The sequence below is a fragment of the Somniosus microcephalus genome, chromosome 16 (genome assembly GCF_052327205.1).
Source record: "Somniosus microcephalus isolate GS21.2 chromosome 16, FLI_Smic_1.0, whole genome shotgun sequence".
NCBI lineage: Eukaryota > Metazoa > Chordata > Chondrichthyes > Squaliformes > Somniosidae > Somniosus > Somniosus microcephalus.
In genome coordinates this window covers 14,859,800-14,883,359 of record NC_141002.1, presented here as the reverse complement: position 1 = coordinate 14,883,359, position 23,560 = coordinate 14,859,800, and positions in this window count along the sequence as shown.

Sequence of the window (23,560 nt, the reverse complement as noted above, 5' to 3'; positions counted from 1 at the left end):
CCTCAAACAGGGGAGACAGTTTCCACACGTCAGGATAGCTGGCTAACCGAAAAAGGGCGTTTCTGTCGACACTTCACTGCCACCCAGCGTTCCATTAGCGAGCTGAGACCTTCAGTCCCTTCTGCCCGAGCTCAGATGTCAGAGGTGAAGGGTTAGCATTACAAATGCACTGCAAGACTAGAGCGCAGGACAAGGAGCAACCTTGTGTCTCCTTCTTCAAGGCTGACTTAAGTCTGTCGACCTTCCAACTCTCACCTTGGTCCCACATAATGCGCGTCTTACATTCCTTATATTTTTTTTCCCCCAAAGGAGCGTCACCATCACATGTAAATACTTTCAACTACGCAGACTACTCGGATCCCATATTCTAACAACACTGTACTGCACATTCCCCTGTTCTTCGCTGCGGAAAGATCTCGGGAGAGAAACATGCTTGAGGGGAGCGGAGGAAAAACTCAGGATAAAAGATGCTTTCACCTGCATCATTTCAACAGATACTTGTAAATGAGACCTTACAGGAAGCTTGTTTAACATGTTCAAAGCAAATTGTGTGGAATACAGGTTTCACCTCTAAAATTGGCCAGCGTTCAGCAATATCGTGGTGCTTTCAATCAGCTACATGGCCCTTTTTGTTAAAGAAAGAGACACAGAATGTGTTGGATGGGGGTAAGGAGGAGGGTGCTTGCCAAGCGAGCTGAATCTGCCAGCACTTAATGTTGCTGCAGAGAGTGTTTGATAATAGCCTTTAGTCTCTGAGATGCGAATACTGCTTGTGATGTAAACGAAGTAGCCGGTAGATCTGAAGAAGCTATCAAAGGTCCAGCTCCATGTTCACCAGATGATGAAAGCTATTTTATGATACTGCTCTCGTTATCACATCCAATTTTCCAGCTCACTTATGTCATATTAAGAAGATGAAGAAATTTTAAAAGAGATTTACAAAACAACTGCGAGAGTGCAAGGGTAGAAGAGTGGACAAAAGGGGGAGCCAGATCAGCTGTATTTTTGGGGAGACAGGGATTAAAGCAAAGATTAGTGATTCATTTTCCTCATCCTTAATGATTATTTGTATTGTCTTTTTGCGTAGAATATTGTTCCTGAAATGATGGATCATCAAGGGGAAGCTGGATGGGGTTGACGTTAGACACGAGGGGTCTGCATTCCCAACGGGTGACGCTCCAATCAGAGACTGCGGATTCATAGTTATTAACATGGTAACATGGGGTTGGTTTTGGTGATGTAGTTTTTCTATTGTTGATGCCAGTGAAATGATGCTCAGGGAGAGACCCACGTGTATAGCTCACATCAGTTTCCCTTGCAATGTGCTGCAAGTCCCCATTGGGCCCATTGAAGGCCCAATAGCAACGGAAGCCTGCATTTTCTGTTGTCTCCCGCCACTGACGTTCGACGGGCCAAATGACTTACTCCTGCTCCTATGTCTTATGTTCTTGCCGAGATTATCCACAACCCTCTGAATCCTATCAATCTTCCCTTTCACTAGTCACAAGCCTACTTGCTTGGTGTCACTGGTGGATTTTAGAAAAGTATCCTCTGTACTGTCTAATTGCATGTTCTCCCAAGCCCCCGTCTCTTTCACATGTGCCAAGCCACTGAAAGAAAGGAGTTTACAATAGCACATTATGGCCTTGTTGCATGCAAGCCCATCAACAGAGGGCCTCGGTTTAACATCTCAGCCAAACAATGGGAGAAGTGTGTTTCCATACTCGTCGGACCGTACTCCAAAGATATTATGGGAAGTGAAGCTTACCCAACTTCACAGGAAACTCTCTTGGGCTGATCTTTTGATCCCAGTGCTACTACTTTGTGCGGCTGATGTAGATGCAGAGCAGCAACTATCATTTTACATTTAGGTGGTTAAGCGCCAGAAGCAGCGGAGGGTATTGCTGTGATGCCTCCTTCATATTGGAGAGTCGGGCATCAAGTTGTTATTTGGTCTGTTCTGGGTGACCACAGTCGCACTCTGGAGAGTTTTTAATTCTCCATTTGTGCATCCAGTACCTGCATCTGCCATGGTTTGTGCGGATACGGATTAGGGTTGCCCATGAGCTTCACAGAAGATCAAAGCCAGGGATCTTCCGCGCCGGGTCTTTCACGAGGTCTTTGTTCATGGCTTCTTGTGAAGTTTATTCAGCTTTCCAAGCATCATTAGAATTGAAGTTGCATTGTCGAAATGGTCCTAGTGCTGAAGTGGTAATACCAGAGTGTAACTAACCCCTCAGATAACGCCTCTTTACATGCATGCCCTGCAGCAGAGAAGACTATCGTTGAAACTTCAAACTGGAACAACAGTTATTGCATTCATATTTAGAAAAGTGAACCTGAAACACATCCTTGCACTACCTGGCTGCATGTTTATTTACTCACACACAAGTTGGAGTGCACTTGTAGCCCTCCCTGGATGGGAAAGGGCCCTGTCATTTTAGACCATCGAGTAATTTGAACAGGTTCTACTCAGCACTGTGGGGCCTGGGAACACAGTCAGCCATGGCTCAGTTGGTAGCCAGACGGTCGTGGCTTCAAGTCCCACTCCAGAGACTTTGGGGGAGAAATTCAGTTGGTTGCACCACCCATTAGCGCCTTAAGAGGGCGCTAAGTGGGTCACAAGCCAACTGGCGCCCGAGCACGGCCCACGCCTCCCGCTAAATTCCGCGGGACGTTAGTGGTGGCGCTAACCGTTAGCGCTGCGCCGCTGACGTCATCGGTGTGCGCAGCGCCCTGCTGACGCCCCGGCCGCAACATTCGGCAGCGCCCCCTGATTTACCGCCGGACGCTATGTCCGACAGGGTCAGGGAGGCGTACCTGCGGCCGGGGAGGCGCAAATTAAAGGCGAGGTGCGGGGCGGCCATTTTTGTTGTTGGCCGCCTGCCAGCACCTGCCTGCGCTCCCTTCCCCGGCCTCCTGAACGCGCCCCACCCCCCGCGGAGTGCCGGCTGCGCTCCACGAGCCCGGCACTTCTCTTCGGTGCCGGGCTCTTTCGCCTGCAGTGCCGATCCCCGGGGGCCCAGCTGGGCCCCAGATCGCGCTGCACAAGGCCCCTCCCCTTTAAGGGGAGGAAGGCCTGCAATACCGCAGCGCGACGTGCCGCAGCGTGTGGCCCTGAGGCACGTAGCGCCACGATATTCACTCGCAGCGCCCCAAGAGGGATGCGGGGCGCCTCCAGTAGCGCCGCGCTTCCCTTTGGAGCGCAACCACTCAATTTCCGGGGCGGGGTGCGAATGATTCCGGGGCGCTACTTTTAGCGCCCTGGCGAGGCTGGCGCCCCAAACGGGGCTGCACTCAATTTCTCCCCCTTAAAAAGTTTATTTTTCTCACAAATTCATTCTTGGGATGTGTGTGTCGCTGGCAAGTCTGGCATTGCCCATCCCTCGTTGACCTGACCGCGTGGCTTGCTCGGCCACTTCAGAGGGCAGTTAAGAGTCAACCATGTTGGTGTGGGACTGGATCACAGACCAGACCAGGTAAGGACGGCAGATTTCCTTCCCTAAAAGAACATTAATGAAACGGTTAGATTTTTAACGACAAGCCAACAGAGGCCTGGTCATTTTTACTGATACCAGCTTTTCATTTACAGTTTTATTTAAATGGAATTCAATTTCTCAAACTGCAGTGGTGGGATCTGAACTCTGGATTACTAGTCCAGTAGCATACCCATTTCAAAAATAAAGAACACGCACTCCCTGGGGAATCTTACTTAACATTGAAAGATAAATTTACTCTGCTATCTGTTCCACCGACAGTGTGGATGGAGGCTGTTATTTCTCCCTCAGCCTTTCTGCTACCTTAGCTGACTGATCTCTGGCGTCTGTGTTGATTCTTAAAAAGCCTCCCTTCAAAGCCTAGCCGAGATCAAAGGAATTTGTCAGCAGCAAGATGCCAGATGTCTCCTGAATGAGCAGGCAGCATAAATGAATGGGCCATTGTTTAGCATTTGTGCAAAACAACTGCATTTCAATCACCTCTGGTCTGCCTGAGGAAGTGTGTGTTTGAAGACCAGGACCTCAAACCCGACACTAAGCTCATGGTCTACAGAGCAGCAGTGATACCCGCCCTGCTGTATGCCTCAGAGACATGGACCATGTACAGCAGGCACCTCAAAGCACTGGAGAGGTACCACCAACCCTGCCTCCGCAAGATCCTGCAAATCCACTGGCGGGATAGGCGCACCAACATCAGTGTTCTTGTTCAGGCCAACATCCCCAGCATCGAAGCTTTGACCACGCTCAATCAGCTCCGACGGACGGGTCACATCGTCCACATGCCCGATACAAGACTCCCAAAATAACCGGTCTACACGGAGCTCCAGCACGGCAAGTGCGCCCCAGGTGGGCAGAGGAAATGCTTCAACGACACCCTCAAAACCTCCTTGAAAAAGTGCAACATCCCCACCGACATCTGGGAATCCAGCTGTGACAGAGACTGCAGGTCCTGCATTGGACTCAGTCACCTGAGAACTCTTTTAATGTGGAAGCAAGTCATCCTCCGTTCCGAGGGACTGCCCAAGAAGGTGGTGGTCTGCCTGTGGATGGACAGTCCAGCACTGGGGTGAGGCGGGGAAAAGAGGCGGACACAGCTCCCTCTCCGGCAAGCCTCTGCCCGAAACACATACCGAAGTCATCGCTTTGTGACAAGTCTCTTTTGTAGAAAAATGGCGACAAAATCCTGACCAGTGATGACCGTGATGTACAATTCTCCCCCACCTCTGTAGCCCAGCACGTCCTGCAACAGCCGACTCACGAGCAAGCGAGATCTGCTGATCGTTTAATGAAATATTTATTAGAAATGATTGGACCGACGGCGATCCCGGAATTGAATCACTCGAGGGTGCGAACCCTGGTGCAAATGTTTGAATTTTAATTCAGTTTGTAACCATCCGAAACGCTGCAATTCACAGCTTTGATGAATCCAGAGTGTGGTGTCGGCTGTGGCTCAGTGAGTAGCACTCTTACCTTCGAGTCAGAAGGCTGTGTGTTCAAGACCCACTCCAGAGACTTGAGCCCATAATCTAGGCTGACACTCCCAGTACAGTACTGAGGGAGCGCTGCACTGTCAGAGGCGTCGTCTTTCAGGTGAGATGTTAAACTGCCCTCTCAGGTGAATGTAAAAGATCCCACGGCACTATTGGAAGAGCAGAGGAGTTCTCCTCGGTGTCCTGGCCAACAATTATCCCTCAACCAACACCTAAAACAGATTCTGATGAAAGATCATCGACCGGAAACGTTAACTCTGTTTCTCACTCCATGGATGCTGCCTGACCTGCCGAGTGTTTCCAGCATTTTCTGCTTTCATTTCAGATTTCCAGCATCTGCAGCATTTTGCTTTTGACCTAAAGCAGACTATCTGGTCATTATCACATTGCTCTTTATGGGAGCTTGCTGTGCGCAATTTGGCTGCTGCGTTTCAGACATTACAACAGTGACTACACTTCAAAAGTACTTCATTTCCTGTAAAGCACTTTGGGACATCCCGAGGCCATGCAAGCCTCTGTAGAAATGCAAATTGGTCTTTTCTTTCAGGCGCTCCGCATTTCCGGAATTGTGTGTTTTTATTTCAGGCCTGGAGAACCTTGCTGTTCATGATGTTTAAAAAGGTGATCTCAATGGGACCCACTGAAGTTAAAATGCCTCAGGCCACCCAGGAAAGGCACGATGTTCAAAGGTGATGAGCATCATCCGGAGGCCTGCAGCGCTTTAGAAACTGGGTAGGTGAATGGCAACCGAGAGGTTAGCTGTACAAATGCTGAAAATAGGGAATATGAGTGACAAACCTGAAGAGGTCTCCCAATCCAGAGAATCTGGGAGAATTGTGGCTGTCGAGTCCTGAGGCTGCAGTCAAGCCTTCCAACCGGACTGCTCCGTTACCCTGCATGTAACTGTACGGGCCGGAGATTTGACAACATCAGGAGTGAGGGGCCATACAATGGTGGGAGACTTGTAACGGCCAGGATTATAATCAAGTTCACGGGGGGGGGGGGGGGGGGGGGGGGGGGGGGGGATTTGCGACGCTCCGCTCCCAGCACAGAGCCTTGCCCAGAGGGAGCACCGATCGAAGAATTGGGTGTGGAGTTCAGCCTGCCGGATTCGCGGCGCTCCCAGTTTATGAGCAGGGACATGAACTGCGCGCTAAGACCTCTGCACCGATCTGCTCTCCTCGAGAACGAGCCTTGCCTTGCTAAAATAAGAATCAGACCATTTTCCCCCCCAATCGGCCAGTGCCTGTGGCCCTTTCAGTGAATCGCCGAGACATCATTCTCATCTCGCCAACCTTGATTGGAGTGAGTCCCGTTCACCCATCACCCCTGTGCTCGCTGACCTACTTTAGCTCCCAGTTGAGCAACGTCTCAATTTTAAAATTATCCTCGTTTTTCAAATCCCTCATGGCCTCGCCCCTCCTTATCTGTGAAATCTCCTCCAGCCCCACAACCCTGAGAGATCTCTGCGCTCCTCCAATTGTGGTCTCTTGCACATCCCCGACTTTAACTGCTCCATTGGTGGCCTTGCCTTCAGATGCCTCGGCCTTACGCTCTGGAATCCCCTTCCTAAGTCTCTCCGCCTCGCTTTCCTCCTTTAAGTCGCTCCTTAAAACCTACCTCTTCATCTGCCTTAACTTCACCTTGTGGCTCGGTGTCAAATTTTATTTGATACCGCTGTGAAGCACATTGGAACGTTTTACTACGTTAAAGAGGCTATATAAATGCAAGTAGTTGTTGTTGGCGCAGTCCGTGGGGAGGGGGCGGACACTCACCCTGCCCACCTGCCTGTCCGAAACCCGTTCCCAGTTAAAATCCACTCCCCAACTCCCCTCCCTTCCTTCTCCACTTGGCGATTCTCCAATTTTTCTCATTACTCCTCTCGTATCTATAGTTACACTATTGAACACTAACCCTATCTAATTGCTCCCCCTCCTCCATTTGTATCTCTTCATTCCCACTGCCACACTTTTCTGTAAAAACCAAAGCAAAGACTCATTTAGTATCTGCCATTCCTTCATCTACCATAAGCAGCTTTCCTTTTTCATTTTTAATAGGCTCTACATTCATTACTCTTTCACTATTTATGTTGATAAAAATCGATTATTTCCTTTCATGCTACCTGCCAGTTTTTCTTCATACCTGCTCAAGCTTTCGAATCTTTTGTGCTTCTCCTCTATAATTTTTATACTTTGCTAGATTTTCTGAACTATTATTAGATTTGTCATATGTCCCTTTTTTTCTCATTTTACTTTTTTTGTCTGCTCATCCCAGGAATCATAGAATGGTTACGGCACAGGAGGCCATTCGGCCCGTCGAGCCCGTGCCGGCTCTCTGCAAGGGCACTTCAGCTAATCCCACTCCCCCACCCTTTCCTCGTAGCCCGACAAATGTTTTTCTTTCAGGTACTTATCCAATTCCCTTTTGAAAGCCACAATTAAATCTGCCTCCACCACCCTTTCAGGCAGTGCATTCCAGATCATAACTCGCTGCATAAAAAAGTTTTTCCTCACGTCGCCTTTGGTTCTTCTACCAATCACCTTAAATCTGTGTCCTCTGGTTCTCGACCCTTCCGCCAATGGGAACAGTTTCCCTCTATCTACTCTGTCCAGACCCCTCATGACTTTGAACACCTCTATCAAATCGCCTCTCAACCTTCTCTGCTCTAAGAACAACCCCAGCTTCTCCAGTCTATCCATGTAACTGAAGTCCCTCATCCCTGGAACCATTCTTGTAAATCTTTTCTGCACCCTCTCTAAAGGCCTTCACATCCTTCCTAAAGTGCCCAGAATTGGACACAATGCTCCAGTTGAGGCTGAACCAGCGTTTTATAAAGATTCATCATAACTTCCTTGCTTTTGTACTCTATGCCCCTATTTATGAAGCCCAGGATCCCGTATGCTTTTTTAACCACTTTCTCAACCTGCCCTGCACCTTCAACGATTTGTGCACATATACCCCCAGGTCTCTCTGTTCATGCACCTCCTTCAGGATTGTACCCTTCAGGTTATATGAAATGCAGTTTTTGCTAGTCTCTTTACTTCTTGACAGAATGTCTACATTGTGCCATAAATATCCATTTGATCGCATATCTACACCAGGCCTTGCTACAAGCCAACAGGCGAGGGCTCTGATAAAGCACTAAAACAAAGAAATGCACAGGTTCCTGACTCAACGGAATACCACAGTACAGGCTCAGTATCAAGGCAGATGGGTGGGGACAATTTTAGCAGGTTATTTTTATGATCGCAATGCCAGGACTCAATGCCACTGGCTTAGTCTTTCATCTTCAGAAATTGTTTCTTTTTCATACTAAGAATTTTATTGAAAATAATGTATTATCAAATGATGAGTTTTTCAAACTACGAATAGGAATGCAAGTAAATATGCGCTCCTCCAATTCTGGCCTCTTGCGCATGCCCGATTTTCATCGCCACACCTTTGGTGGCCGTGCCTTTAGCTGCCTGGGCGCCAAGCTCTGGAATTCCCTCCTTAAACCTCTCCACCCCTCTCCTCCTTCAAGATGCACCTTAAATCCTACCTCTTTAACCAAAGTTTTGGTCACTTGTCCTAATATCTCCTTGTGGGGCTTGGTATCAAATTTTGCCCGATTACGTTCCTGGGACTTTTTACTACTTTAAAGGCGCAAGTTGTTGTAAGTGCAACACAATATATAAACAATAGTTGGAGAAGGAAACAGGAAGGACCCTGGGTGGAAAGGACGCATGTCACCTCAGCAACAACCTGATCACCAAGAGAAAAGCCTTAGACATGAAGCAAAAATGTTGGGGAAGGGCAACTGATAAACACATAAGGCACATTGACAGCCTGGCCCTAGAGACAACTGATAAACACAAAGCGCATCAACAGCCCGGCCCTACAGACGACGCAGCTCCTACGACTGCTGGTTGAGGTGTAGAGGCGCAGTTGTCCAAATGAACACAGATTTGCACTCTTGGACCCGTTTCAATGCGGGCTTAAATACCAATGTACTCGCCTTAAAGTGATTCCTTACTACAAAGGCCAACATGGACAAAGTAAATCGGAGCATTTTTTGTTGCTTTGGGAGAGCGGTTGCGATGTTTTGAATTGGGTTTAATAATTATGGCAATATTTCTTTTCTGTCACTGCTAATTTTCAGGTTATTTTCGCTTGTGTTCAGTAATTTTCCCCAATAATTGATGATGTCAATAGTTTGTCAGCTTCTGTTTGACTGCAAGTTGCAGACCATGACAGGAAGATTACTTTCAGCAAAATTAATAAGACGCAAAAGGTTTCCAATGACAATATTCATTTCTTAGAAGCTGTCAGTCAACAGGAGAATCTAATAGCTGAGGTAACATATGATTAAGTCCACTACACAACAACAATTAGCATTCTGATAAATCATTGTGCCAACCTTGGTGATCAGGAATGATGCTCACGTGCGTGCAAGTGTTTAGAACCCTGAGCACGAGCCAGAGGTTGGCACAGTGGATCTGGCCGTTCTTATTCAGAAAGGCCCATAAAGCAGGGCAGCGTCAAGGTAAGAGGGATGAGGAGACACATCTGGAGATGGTGATTACTTTGAGACCACACCTGGGTTTTAAAAGCCTGTGAATTGCAAGAGGAAGGAAAATGCGAAGCAGGCAGAAGTTCAATGGGTATGAGGCCCTGGGGAAAGAATGAGCTAGAATAGAAGGCAGGATGTGTAGTCTGGAACACAGTGACAGTAACACGCTTCTAGAAGTGATGGTCACGTCATCGTGCTGGACAAAAAATGACCAAGGTCCACCTGGTTTGCCCTCTGCCATCCTGGTAGTCACATGATACAATGATAATAGAGTTGCTGACTAATCCTGGCATTCAATCTATAAACTACAACAGACCCAGACTGTTGTCTGGGAAACAGTGGAAAACCTAAAGTAAATCCGAATGGTGGAAAGCTCGAGTGAAGCCCAAATGCCTTCACATGGAGTGGAATATTGTAAGGGGAATAGATAGGCGTTTGTGCGGCCGCAAACGAGACTCCAGGATGGTGTGTTGTCTCCCTGGTGCAAGGGTCAAGGATGTCTCAGAGCGGCTGCAGAACATCTTGGAAGGGGAGGGTGAACAGCCAGTTGTCGTGGTGCATATAGGTACCAACGATATAGGTAAAAAACGGGATGAGGTCCTAAAAGCTGAATATAGGGAGTTAGGAGGTAAATTAAAAAATAGGACCTCAAAAGGTAGTAATCTCAGGATTGCTACCAGTGCCACGTGTTAGTCAGAGTAGAAATAGAAGGATATTTCAGATGAATACGTGGCTAGAGGAATGGTGCGAGGGGGAGGGATTCAAATTCCTGGGACATTGGAACCGGTTCTGGGGGAGGTGGGGCCAGTTCAAACCGGACGGTTTGCACCTGGGCAGGGCTGGGACCGATGTCCTAGGGGGAGTGTTTGCTAGTGCTCTGGGGGAGGGTTTAAACTAAAATGGCAGGGGGTTGCAGAGAGACACAGGAAAGGGAAACAAGGATAAAAGCAAAAGATAGGAAGGAGAAAAACAAAAGTGGCAGTCAGAGAAATCAACGGTTTAAATCAAACATGGCCACAGTAAATAATAATTCTAATAGGTCTAAGAGCGTTAAAAAAAACAAGCCTGAAGGCCTTGTGTCTTAATGCGAGGAGCATTCGTAATAAGGTGGATGAATTAGCTGCGCAAATAGAGGTAAACGAATATGATTTGATTGGGATTACGGAAACATGGCTCCAGGGTGGCCAAGACTGGGAACTCAACATCCAGGGGTATTCAATATTCAGGAAAGATAGGCAAAATGTAAAGGGAGGTGGGGTAGCATTGCTGGTTAAAGAAGGGATTAACACAATTGTAAGGAAGGATATTAGCTCTGATGATGTGGAATCTGTATGGGTAGAACTGAGAAATACCAAGGGGCAGAAAACATTAGTGGGAGTGGTATATAGACCTCCAAACAGTAATGCGGAGGTTGGGGATGGCATTAAAAGGGAAATTAAAGAAGCATGCAATAAGGGCACAGCAGTCATCATGGGTGACTTTAATCTACATATAGATTGGGCCAACCAAATTAGTAACAATACTGTGGAGGAGGAATTCCTGGAGTGTTTACGGGATGGTTTCCTGGACCAGTATGTCGAGGAAGCAACCAGAGATCAGGCCATCTTAGACTGGGTATTATGTAACGAGAAAGGATTAATTAGCAATCTTGTTGTACAAGGCCCCTTGGGTCGGAGTGATCATAATATGATCGAATTCTTCATTAAGATGGAGAATGAAGTTGTTGACTCAGAGACTAGGGTCCTGAATTTAAATAAAGGAAACTACGATTGTCTGAGGCGCGAGTTGGGTAGGATTGATTGGGGAATGGCACTCAAAGGGTTGACGGTGGATAGGCAATGGCAAACATTCAAAGACCGCATGGATGAACTACAGAATTTGTTCATCCCAGTTTGGCATAAAAATAAAACAAAATAGGTGACTCAACCGTGGCTAACAAGGAAAATTAGGGATAGCATAAGATCCAAGGAGAGGACATATAAATTGGCCAGAAAAAGCAGTAAACCTGAGGATTGGGGGCAGTTTAGGATTCAAAGGAGGACAAAGGGATTAATTAAGAAGGGGAAAATTGAATATGAGAGTAAGCTTGCAGGGAACATAAAAACTGACTGTAAAAGCTTTTATAGATATGTGAAGAGAAAAAGATTGGTGAAGTCAAGCGTAGGTCCCTTGCAGTCAGAATCAGGGGAATTTATAATGGGGAACAAAGAAATGGCCGACCAATTACATTCATATTTTGGTTCTGTCTTCACAAAGGAGGACACAAATATCCTCCGAGAGATGTCGGGGAACATAGGGTCTGATGAAAGGGAGGAACTGAAAGAAGTCAGTATTTGTAGGGAAATGGTGTTAGGGAAATTGATGGGGTTGAAGGCCGATAAATCCCCAGGGCCTGATAATCTACATCCTAGGGTACTTAAGGAAGTGGCCCTAGAAATAGTAGATGCATTGCTGATCATCTTCCAACATTTGATGGAATCTGGAACAGTACCCATGGATTGGAGGGTAGCTAATGTTACCCCATTATTCAAAAAAGGTGTTAGAGAGAAAACAGGGAATTACAGACCGGTAAGCCTGACAATTATAGATCTGACATCGATAGTGGGGAAAATGCTAGAGTCCATTATAAAAGATGTAATAGCAGTGCACTTGGAAAACAGTGACAGGATCAGACAAAGTCAACATGGAATTTTTTGAGGATGTAACTGGTAAAATAGATAAGGGAGAACCAATGGATGTGGTGCACTTGGACTTTCAGAAGGCTTTTGATAAGGTCCCGCATAAGAGATTAGCATGTAAAGTTAAGGCACATGGGATTGGCGGCAGGGTATTGACTTGGATAGAGAACTGGTTGGCGGACAGAAAGCAAAGAGTTGGAATAAACGGGTCTTTTTCCGAGTGGCAGGCAGTGACTAGTGGGGTACCGCAGGGATCGGTCCTTGGACCCCAGCTATTCACAATATATATTAATGATCTAGACAAGGGAACTAGATGTAATATCTCCAAATTTGCAGACGACACAAAGCTGGGTGGGCGTGTGTGCTGTTAGGAGGATGCCGAGAAACTCCAGAATGATTTGGACAGGTTGGGTGATTGGGCAAAAGCATGGCAGATGCAATATAATGTGGATAAATGTGAGGTTATCCACTTTGGTGGCAAAAACAGGAAGGCAGATTATCTGAATGGAAATAGATTGGGAGAAGGAGAAGTGCAACGAGACCTGGGTGCCCTTGTGCACCAGTCGCTGAAGGCAAGCATGCAGGCGGTTAAGAAGGCAAATGGTATGTTGGCCTTCGTAGCGAGAGGGTTTGAGTACAGGAACAAGGATGTCTTGCTGCAGTTGTACAGGGCCTTGGTGAGACCACACCTTGAGTATTGTGCGCAGTTTTGGTCGCCTTATCTGAGGAAGGATGTTCTTGCCATGGAAGGAGTTCAGCGAAGATTCACCAGGCTGATACCTGGGATGGTAGGAATGATGTACGAGGAGAGATTGGGACAATTGGGCTTGTACTCGCTGGAGTTTAGAAAAATGAGAGGGGGTCTCATTGAAACTTATAAAATTCTGACAGGACTGGACAGACTAGATGCAGGAAGGATGTTCCCGATGGTCAGGGAGTCCAGAACCAGGGGTCACAGTCTAAGGATAAGGGGTCACAGTCTAAGGATAAGGGGTAGGCCATTTAGGACAGAAATGAGGAGGAATTTCTTCACCCAGAGAGTGGTGAACCTGTGGAATTCTCTACCACAGAAGGCAGTAGAAGCCAATTCATTAAATATATTTAAGAAGGAGTTGGATATATTTCTTAAGGCTAAAGGGATCCAGGGGTAAGGGGAGAAAGCAGGGACCGGGTACTGAAATTGGATGATCAGCCATGATCGCATTGAATGGTGGAACAGGCTCAAGGGGCCGAATGGCCTACTCCTGCTCCTATCTTCTATGTTTCTATGCAAAAAATCAGAACACGAGTCAAACTGGGCCACACTCGGGCTTCAGTTGCAGAGGTGTGGCAGGAGATTGTCTGTCTGTCTGCCTGCCTTCTCCGATTGGAAACGTGTTACCACCACTGCACGGCACAGTGCGTTGTAGACTACACACCCGGCCTCCAAGTCAAACTCATTCTGTCCTGAGCACCTCACAACTGTTGAACTCTTGGCCGGCTCCACTTTGCCTTCACAGGCAGGCTTGAAAGGGGCAAGGGCAAACAACTTGCTGCTGGTGATGCCGTGGGCCTTGTCCCTGTCAGCTCAGCGAGAGTGGCATGCCTGCTCCCTACCGATAAAAGTCGATTGTGGTTCTGTTGTGGTGGTTCTGTTGTGGTAACGGTAGGTTTCAGTTTTAGAACCCTGTTTTAGATGTCAGCCAAGGCTCAGTGGGTAGCATTCTTGCCTCAAGAGTCAGAAGGTTGTGGGTTCAAGTCCCACTCCGGAGACTGTGAAAATTGGCTGCAGTTTTTTCCATTACAACAGTCTTCTTCTTAGGCAGTCCCTCGGAACCGAGGATAACTTGCTTCCACATTAAAAAATATGAGTTCTCAGGTGACTGATGAGTCCAATGCGGGACCTACAGTCTCCGTCACAGGTGGGGCAGACGGTGGTTGAAGGGGTGGGTGGGTAGGGTGCTTGGGTTGACGTGCGCTCCTTGCGCTTGCTCCCGGCGAAGAGACTCGAGGCGTTTGCCGCCTTCCCGGATGCTTCACTGCCACTTTGTGTGATCTTGGGCCAGGGATTCCCAGCTGTCAGTGGGGATGTTGCACTTTTTCCAAGGAGGCTGAGGGTGTCCTTGAAGCGTTTCCTCTGCCCACCTGGGGCTCTCTTGCCTTGTCGGAGCTCCGAGTAGAGCGTTTGTTTTGGGAGTTTTGTTTTGGGCATGCGGACAACAGTGACTACACTTCAAAAGTACTTCATTGGCTGTGAAGCACTTTGGGACATCCTGAGGTCATGAAAGGCGCTGAATAAATGCACGTTTTTACATCTTTCTTTATGGATGGCAACTTTGCCTCGCACAGAGACTATGAAAATCAAAAACTGATTCACTTACTGCAAAGTCTAAATTCAGCCTAATTTTCAATCTGAGCATTAGTTTAGTTTAATTTTTACGATTGATTAAAAAAAAATGGAAAAAACCCGGTTGAAGGTGGTCATGTCAAACTTGTTGCTGTGTTCTCCCTCCCTCACCGTCACCCCCACCCCCGATGGATCAGCCGCACAGTTTTAAGGGGAGGGGGCATGGAGAGGACAGTATCAAAATGGAGGTTAAAAGCCTCCAGCAGGCCGTGGAAGCACTCTCAGTACACTGAACAAGACCACTGCTGTCAACTGATTGTGATGTGTACTTGCTATTCGCCAGACACGCTGGAAAATGTAATAGACACAGCAATCTTTGCCAACTCTATACGGAGCCCTGCAGCAATAATAAATACCCTTAAAGGTTTTAGTGACCGTGGCAATACAGCCCACAGTAGCAGCTTTAAATTGGCCAAAAATAATCAAATATAGAAACAGATGGAGAGAACGTCTGTGTTCAGGGTAGCACAGCAATAAAAGACAGACCAATGGAATTTATTCCTCTTGATGGTGATGGATGATGGCAGCTTTTTCAGCTGCCTTTTAAAACTGGATGAGAAGGGAGCTGGTAATGATATACTTTATAAGGAAACAACAGCTTTCTGGACCAGGGAGGGAACAAACATCAGCTAGCGTTCCCGTTTCTTTCTGCTACCCCACGACTCCTGCCCATTATGGACGCTGGGCGAGCAGAGTGTCTAAAATAACAACAGAAACCGCTGGAAAAACTCAGCAGGCCAGGCAACATCCGTGGAGAGAGAAATAGAGTCAACGTTTCGGGTCAAAACCCTTCTACAGAACTGAGAGAAAAAGGTAGGAAATGAAACAGATTAAAAGGCAGTTTGGGGGCTGGGAAATGGGGGAGGGGATGAAAGGAGAGACATTAAGAGATATTCAAGGTGAGACGAGATGGTAATAGGACAGGTAAAGAGACAAAGGATGGCTCTAGATGAAGTGTGAAATGCGCTGGCAGAGTGAAAGACAGCTGCCATGTGGGGGAGAGAAAAAGGAAAAGGCACAAACCAGAGTGTGGATAAAAAATATATATAATAATTCCCACTCAGGCCTCACTGTACTCGGGCTCTTGCATTGTTCCACGGAAGCTCAGCGTAAGCTCGAGGAACAGCACCTCATCTTCCGATTAGGCACTTTACAGCCTTCTGGACTCAATATCGAGTTCAACAATTTCAGATCATAACCTCGGCCCCTATTATATTTTTTATTATCCACACTTTTGGTTTGTGCCTTTTCCCTTTTTTGGGAAACTTGCATTTATACAGCGCCTTTAACATAGTAAAACATCCCAAGGTGCTTCACAGGAGCGTTATCAAACAAAATCTGACACCGAGCCACATAAGGAGATATTAGGACAGATGACCAAAAGCTTGGTTAAAGAAGTAGGTTTTAAGGAGTGTCTTAAAAGGAGGAGAAAGAGGTAGAGAGGCCGAGAGGTTTAGGGAGGGAATTCCAGAGCTTAGGACCTCGGCAGCTGAAGGCACGGCCACCAATGGTGGAGTCCCCAAGATGTTGACTGTCTAACCAGGATGGGTGGAATGTACCTGGACATCAAGTATGGATTGGGAGCACACCATGTAGCTCGTGGGAATCAGCTCCTGCCAGCACTACTGATTCACACAGTGTACATTATTTTTTGAACGGTCACGATTCAGACAGGAAATTGGAAGGTAGCTTTCCACGTGTTTACATTCCCCAAGTGTACCAGGTGCATTAAAAGAGATTATGCAAATTGAGGGACTTGAGTGGATTGCAAGTGTTGGCAACACTGAACAGAGAATATAAAACTTGCTCTATCGTGGACTCCTCGTATTTAATCCCCGGGGAGGGGAACGATTGCAGGGAACACTTCCGACAAGACAATGGCCGGGATTTTGCTCGCCTCAGCGGGTCGGTGGCGGGCGATGACGAGTTCCAACCCCGCTGCTGTCTCCAGCCCGCTTTTGATATGAATTTCCCTTGATTGGGCTTGTTAAGCCCACCCTGCGGGCTTCCCAGCCAATTAGAGGAAGCGGGTCTGATGACGTCATTTGATGACACGTCAGCAGCCGGTTTCCTTAAAGGGACCACGGCCAACTTTACTTTGACAGTTGTGCTGTCGGTGCTCTACAGCATTGAGGTGCTGCAAACACTGACAAGCACTGCACAGAGGTGCACGGCTGCACCCAGGCTCTCCCATGACTCCCCCCCCCCCAATATGCTTATGCCATATGTAAAGCCTGGTGAATTTGTTGTAGAAATGCAGTGAGAAAGAGCTTGTGGCTGAGGGAAGATATCTCCAAGGTGGGAGCTTTTACTTGGCATTTGAAGCTCTCAACTCAGCAGCTGATTCAATGGCCACTGATGTCCCACCAGTGTGAAACCTGTGGGCGAGCTGTCAAATGCAAAAGGTCAGTTTAAAGCCGTTAAGTGGCTGCAAACAAGCCACTAATCATTTAAATTGGCTCCCCCGCCACTGCCCTGTCGGGTCTGCTCAGCGCGGACAGACCTGACATTTGGTAAAGGCGCGTGGCGGTGGGTTCACAGCGGGGTCCCGATCTGCTGGGGGGGAAACACAATTTCCCACCCGACCCACCACCAATCGCACCCGCTGAACCTCCCCCCGGAAAATCTCGGCCAAATTCTCTCCAATTTCTGACCAAAGGTGATTGTGCAGAAACTCCAGCACATCAGTGCATCACTGCAAGGAACATAGGAAGCGCTAGACGATAAAAGACCACGGTCCATCTAGTTCGCCTTCCACCATCCTGGCAGTTGCCTAATACAATGATAATTGAGTTATTGACTAATCACGGCAATCAGTCTCTATCAATGAGTCCACAACAGACCCAGACATGACGCGAGGAAAACCCCCATTGGTGGAGCACTTTGGGAACCTTGGGTCCAAAGTCACCTGTTCCTCCCAAGCCCACTACACTCACCCCACGTCATGTCTCAAATTACTCACTGTATTCCAAAATATTATTCCCTGAATGAAATCCATCTTAATTTACATTTGGAATGAATGAATACTAACTGCTTCCAGCATCTCCCTGGGGAGCCGGTTCCATAGGTCGACCACTCGCTCACTGAAATAATGGTCCAGACTTTGCAGTGGTAACAATGTCAGCGTTCACCGTCATTACTCCTCTGAAAGTGACAGCAACTTCTGGAGTCAGCGCACGTGCAGATAAACGTGGAAATCCAGAAGTTGCTGTCAAGTCATTCCCTGCTCCTCCACAGTTTGTGCTGTAGAACTCCCTGCAGCCGGCAATCAATTCAAATCACGCTGAAGGGCGAAAACTTCCTCTATTACGCTGGAATACCGCTGTTAAACCCACCCCCCAAAAAAGTCAAGCCTTGTTGAGAGGTGTAACTGGATTTTTAAACACGTATTGACAGCTGAACAACCTTTCTGGCCCTGAAAAACTAATCTTATATTTGTGGAATGTAAAAGTTTTCCATTAATATGATTATTACATGGTTTTTAAAATAATTTTTTTTTTTTTTCTTTTTGTTTATGATTTTTCAGCTTCTACCTTAATCCTATGTGTATGTCCCGATCATTATTTCACTCTGTAAAATTTATAAAAAGTAAATTAGAATCTGTTCATTTTACTTCCTGGTTTGCTGTCTGTGAGAATTCTTTAATGTGATTGACTGCTCAGTCTGCTTGTTGACATCACTGTTGCTGGACACTGGAGATTTACTTGATTTGGTGCCAGATTCAAACCTAGGTCGGGAGAGCGGAAATTCACACTCCAGAGATCGTTAGATCTTTGTGGGCCGCTTTCTTCCAGGTCAGCGGCACGCACTGTCGCTTCGCCGCTGACCACAAATTCCAGACCATTGTTTCTGCAGACTAGTTTTGAATTTACACCCCTTCAAGCACAGGCCGTGTCCTCTGGTTCTACTGTTCGGGACTGGGTGAAGTAGCTTGTCATGCATTCTTCATTATTCAGTCCTGGCGTCAAGGCCTGCAGTGCTGAACATCGTCCCACAGCGCAGTAAATGCTGGCTTGGTCCTGGTGTTTTCAGGGTTAAAAACTTGGCACCAGCTTTCATGCTCTGCAGCGCTATTTTATCAACTATGCTCATTACAGCCTGGCAGCGTTAGGTGAAAATAAATGGAAAATTGACAGGAGGGCCAACTTTCTGAACATGAGCTAATGTTGGGGTGGGGGGAGGGGGGGTTGACCTCACCCAGAGAGGACCCCACCCAACTCCTGCGTGTATTGGGAGATCACCGGCATGTTACCCATGTTTTTCCATCCATTTAAATTGAACCTGTGCTATCTGGATATATGCGGCCACGAAAGATGTGGTTGGAAAATTAGCCGGGACAGGTCCCTTGGCATCTGAAAGAGGGGCGTGAGGTTAACGTTTTAGGCGAGTCCTCGAGTTGGAATTCAGTCCAACTTGTCGGGCACAAGGTTCCCGCAGTTTCCCTTTGTGCTAGTTACATTCCTCAGCCAATGTTTGATTTTAAACAGTACCCGAGTGGGAAGGCCCCCCCACTAACAGTCCCAAGTGCTGCACTGTCGGAGGTGCCGTCTTTCGGATGACACGTTAAACCGAGGTCCCGTCTGCCCCCTCAGGTGGACATAGAAGATCCCACGATACTATTGGAAGAGGAGCAGGGGTGTTTTCCCCGGTGTCCTGGCCAATATTTATCCCTCAACCAACATCACTAACAGATAAGATCTGGTCATCGTCACATAAATTGTGTGTAAACTGGCTGCTACGTTTCCTGAATTACAACAGTGACTACACTTCAAAAAAAAAAGTATTTCATTGGCTGTAAAGTGCTTTGGGACATCCTGAGGTCACGAAGGCACTATAGAAATGGGAATTCTTGCTTTCATTCTTTGAGGGTCAATATGCCTGTCAGATAGGATTCACTGTGGAAAATTAAATAACTTGACTTCCAGAGTTTCACAGAGCAGAAAAAAATAAAAATAAAAGCTGCCCCCCAAAACATTAATAATCCAACATCCCACATCGGGCTAACGAACTGACCTTCTGATCTATTGTGCACTGGTTGGTGCCCCAGAACATATACACCTCCCCCTTCCCCGCAGCACACTTGAATGCACTTCCATTCCACTGTACAACTGTAATCTTTCCATTCAAAGCGGTTTTTCCTTTCCTGCAAGGAGTACAGCGCGTTCAAAGCCAGCAAACATCATTTCACAGCAAAACCATCTCCTGCAGTTTACAGGCTGGATTATTTGTTTTAGATTGAGAAATGCAAGGTGAAGCAGGAGAACAATACAAGGCAACTCAGCAAGTAGCAGCTCTGCACCATCAAGGCTGGACTTTGAAAGTCTGCAGATTGGAGGAGGAAGGGAAGACAGCAGGAGATGAGCAAGTCTACTGTGTGAGGTACTGGGAAAGGAGGAGTTGAAGACGACGACAGTACAATAGGTCTCTGACTAGTGGGCTGCAGCATGTGGGAATACGGTTCAGAAGAGTAATGAGCATAGTAACATTGATAAAGTACAGAAAGACTGGAAAGGTTGCAATAAAGAGAAAAAAGAGAGGTCGAGGCTGGAGGCGAGAGATGACGGGGTAGAAATTTACTTTGACCAGTCACGTGCGACGAGCGGTGTAGTGTATGCCGCCTCTTAAATGCCCCGCCCCATTTTCAGTTCCATTGCAGTCAATGTCCATATTGAAAGATTTTGAATCTTCTATTTTACTTCTTCAGTGAAGTGAGTGTATTAGTTAGATAAACAATTATAACACAATTTGTTTCCTGCCAATCAACCAACATTCTAGCTGGGATACATTCCATTTATACGATACAACTGAATTTTCGTAACAAGCCTCCTGCAGGACACCATACTGAAGTCAGTCTCAGTATCCAAATACACTGCATCTACTGCATTCTCTTTACCTGTTCAATCACATCTTCAACAGAACAACTATTACAACGGGTCAGATCTTGCTGCAGCAGAGCATCTCACAGGGCGCCCCATTAGTTAAACTTTTTCCTGCACCCTTCAGTTCGAAAACATTTTGCGGCATAACTTTCTGGAAGTGAGCGCTAGCAATGGGGCATCCGAGACTTTAGTGAACAACGGGACCAACAGTCTATCTCCTTAACCACTGAGATTTACAGAACAAGAAACAGAGGAATGACAGAGACGGAGGATCACTTAGAGTCAAATCGGATACAGAAAGAGAAATAAAAAAGGGAAAGAAAGATTGGATTGAGAGAGAGGACAAAGGAAAAAAAAAAGAAAAAAAAATGTAATCTCTGAAAAGAATTTACCACATGCTGGATTGAGACTCAACAGTTTAAATAGTTCCCTTTCTGGGCCAGAGAGGTTGATTGGCATTGCATTAACAATTATCATGTCATTAAAAGGGTACTTACGCCATTAACTACTAGCCCTAAAAAAGTCCTTGAAAAAGTGCAACATCCCCACCGACACCTGGGAATCCCAAGCCCAAGACCGCACAAAGTGGAGGAGAAGCATCCGGGAAGGTGCCGAACACCTCGAGTCTCCTTGCCGGGAGTAAGCGGAAGCCAAGCACAAGCAGTGCAAGTCAACCCAAGCACCCCACCCACCCGCCCCTTCAACCACCGTCTGCCCCACCTGTGGCAGAGACTGGAGGTCCCGCATTGGACTCATCAGTCACCCGAGAACTCATTTTTAATGTGGAAGCAAGTCATCCTCGGTCCCGAGGGACTGCCTAAGAGAAGACTAGCCCTAACATTTTACAGCGAGTTTAATGGACAATTAATATGCAAATCCAGCATGTTCTTAATAACAGGGAGGCTAAGGGCGAGATACTGTTAGTGCGAAGCAAGCAGAGTATATTGAGCAGCAAGTTCTGAAGATTCGTATCTCACGCCTTATCTCTTCACCCCTTGAACTTGTTGGCTGATTTGCGCATACAATGCGTGCGCAGTCAACACACTTATTTTTCCAGCAAGGTTTGGCTCGTTGCTTCCTGTGCTCCAGGCCTCTTATTTCAGCTCTGATATTCCCCCCATATTGATTTGTTTCCATTAGAGCCAATCCTCCCCATTTATTTATTTCCACCCTGAACGACCCTCTTCATCATTTACAACACGGCTTCCTTCCATTCTATTTCTTTATTACCCCAGCTGCCTCCACCCTTAATCTTTCACTTGGTTTTCCTTCCCATGAATCGTACTCATTTTTGTCTGCTTTACAATGCATCCATTTCCTCACTTGTTCGTTCATTCACAACCACAGCACTTTATACCCTTCTTTCCCACCTCGGCATTTCCCATTTCTCTTTTATTTTCCCTACCAAACCCTTCCTATTTACATCTTTTACATATTTCCCCACTTACCAATCTTATCCACCACCGTTGTTGACACCAAACACCCATCGGAAACATCATGCGATTAGCAGCACCATATGAACAACACAATCTATATGTTAAACAATTCTTCCATCACATGCTTTCCCTGTCACATTTCAACAGTCACATTTTAATATCACCCTCTTCTATATGCAAATGCTTTTCATTGCCGTAAAATTTCATATTCAAAAAACCGAAGCAAATCACGACTCAACGGGCAGCAAATGCACCAATCAAACCATCTACATGAACAGAAAACTATCCCATCCCCACTTCCCAGGTGCAGCACGCCTGTTGCAACAGCACAACTTGTGACTCGCTGTGGGCTGCACCATGATACCCGCTGTACTGATGCAACACACAATATCCGCATGCAACACACAAAATCTTGGGTCACACAAAGCCGTAGCTACCCAGGAACCAATCAAAATACCACCTCTTTCTTCACTGTCTGATTGGCTGCTGGGATATTTCAGGTGTTCAGATGTCCCCAGTGGCACTGAAGTTAGGCGGACAAGTGTTCTTTGATTGGTTCCTGGCAAATTTCAGACAAAGGCACCTCAACACTTACTTCACAGATTTAAAATAATTGGGGGAAGGTTTAGAGGGGATTTGAGGGGAAATTTCTTCACCCAGAGGGTTGTGGGGGTCTGGAGCTCACTGCCTGAAAGGGTGGTAGAGGCAGGAACCCGAACCACATTTAAAAAGCACTTGGATGTGAACGTGGGATGCTCTAACCTGCAGGGCTACGGACCAAGAGCTCTTTGTTAGCCTCCTTCCGTGCTGTAACTTTCTATGATTCACTATTTGAGCGCATCTCAAGATTTCCTTTCAGCTCACCTGACTGCTCTGCTGAAATTACACAATGAGCAATGCCATGGGACATCTGCTAGTTTCCGTGAAAGGGGGGGGGGGGGTGGGGAAGCGTTTCTTGGCTAAGATTTCTTTGCTGGGTTTGTGGTGGGGTGTTTGCATGAGATTTACATCATAAAAAAGAAAAAAAAATGCATTTCACGACTTCAGGACATTTCAAAGTGCTTTAAAGCCAATCAAGTACTTTTGAAATGTAGTCACTGTTGTAATGTAGGAAGTGCGGCAGCCAATTTACACACAGCAGCGAGATAGTGACCAGATAATCTGTTTTAGTGATGTTGATTGAGGGATGAATATTGGCCAAATCAGAGCACCAGATGCTGGGCCCACTGGAGCTTTCAAGACTCGGATCAATAGATTTTGGTTAGGTAAGGATATCAAAGGGATATATAAAAGTGGGGAAATGGAGTGGAGGTACAGATCAGCCATGATCTAATTGAATGGCGGAGCAGGCTCTAGGGGGTGAATGGCGGCCTCCTCCTGTTCACTGGCGGGGAGGACAGGATTGACCCAGCAAGGTCCAATCGCCCACGGACAGTCCGTTTAGACACACGCACAAAGAAAGTTCAATTCAGCAAGGTATCAAAGGGCCCGACAACCACCACCTCGAACTCTTCCCCACCACAAACAAGCTCCTCCCTGAGAAGAGGAAAGAAAACCCTGGGATAAATGGCAAGGTACTTTTTCCTTTTGTTTTTAATTGCAATGTATTTTTGTAATGATGTACCTTCAGCTGTAAATGAAG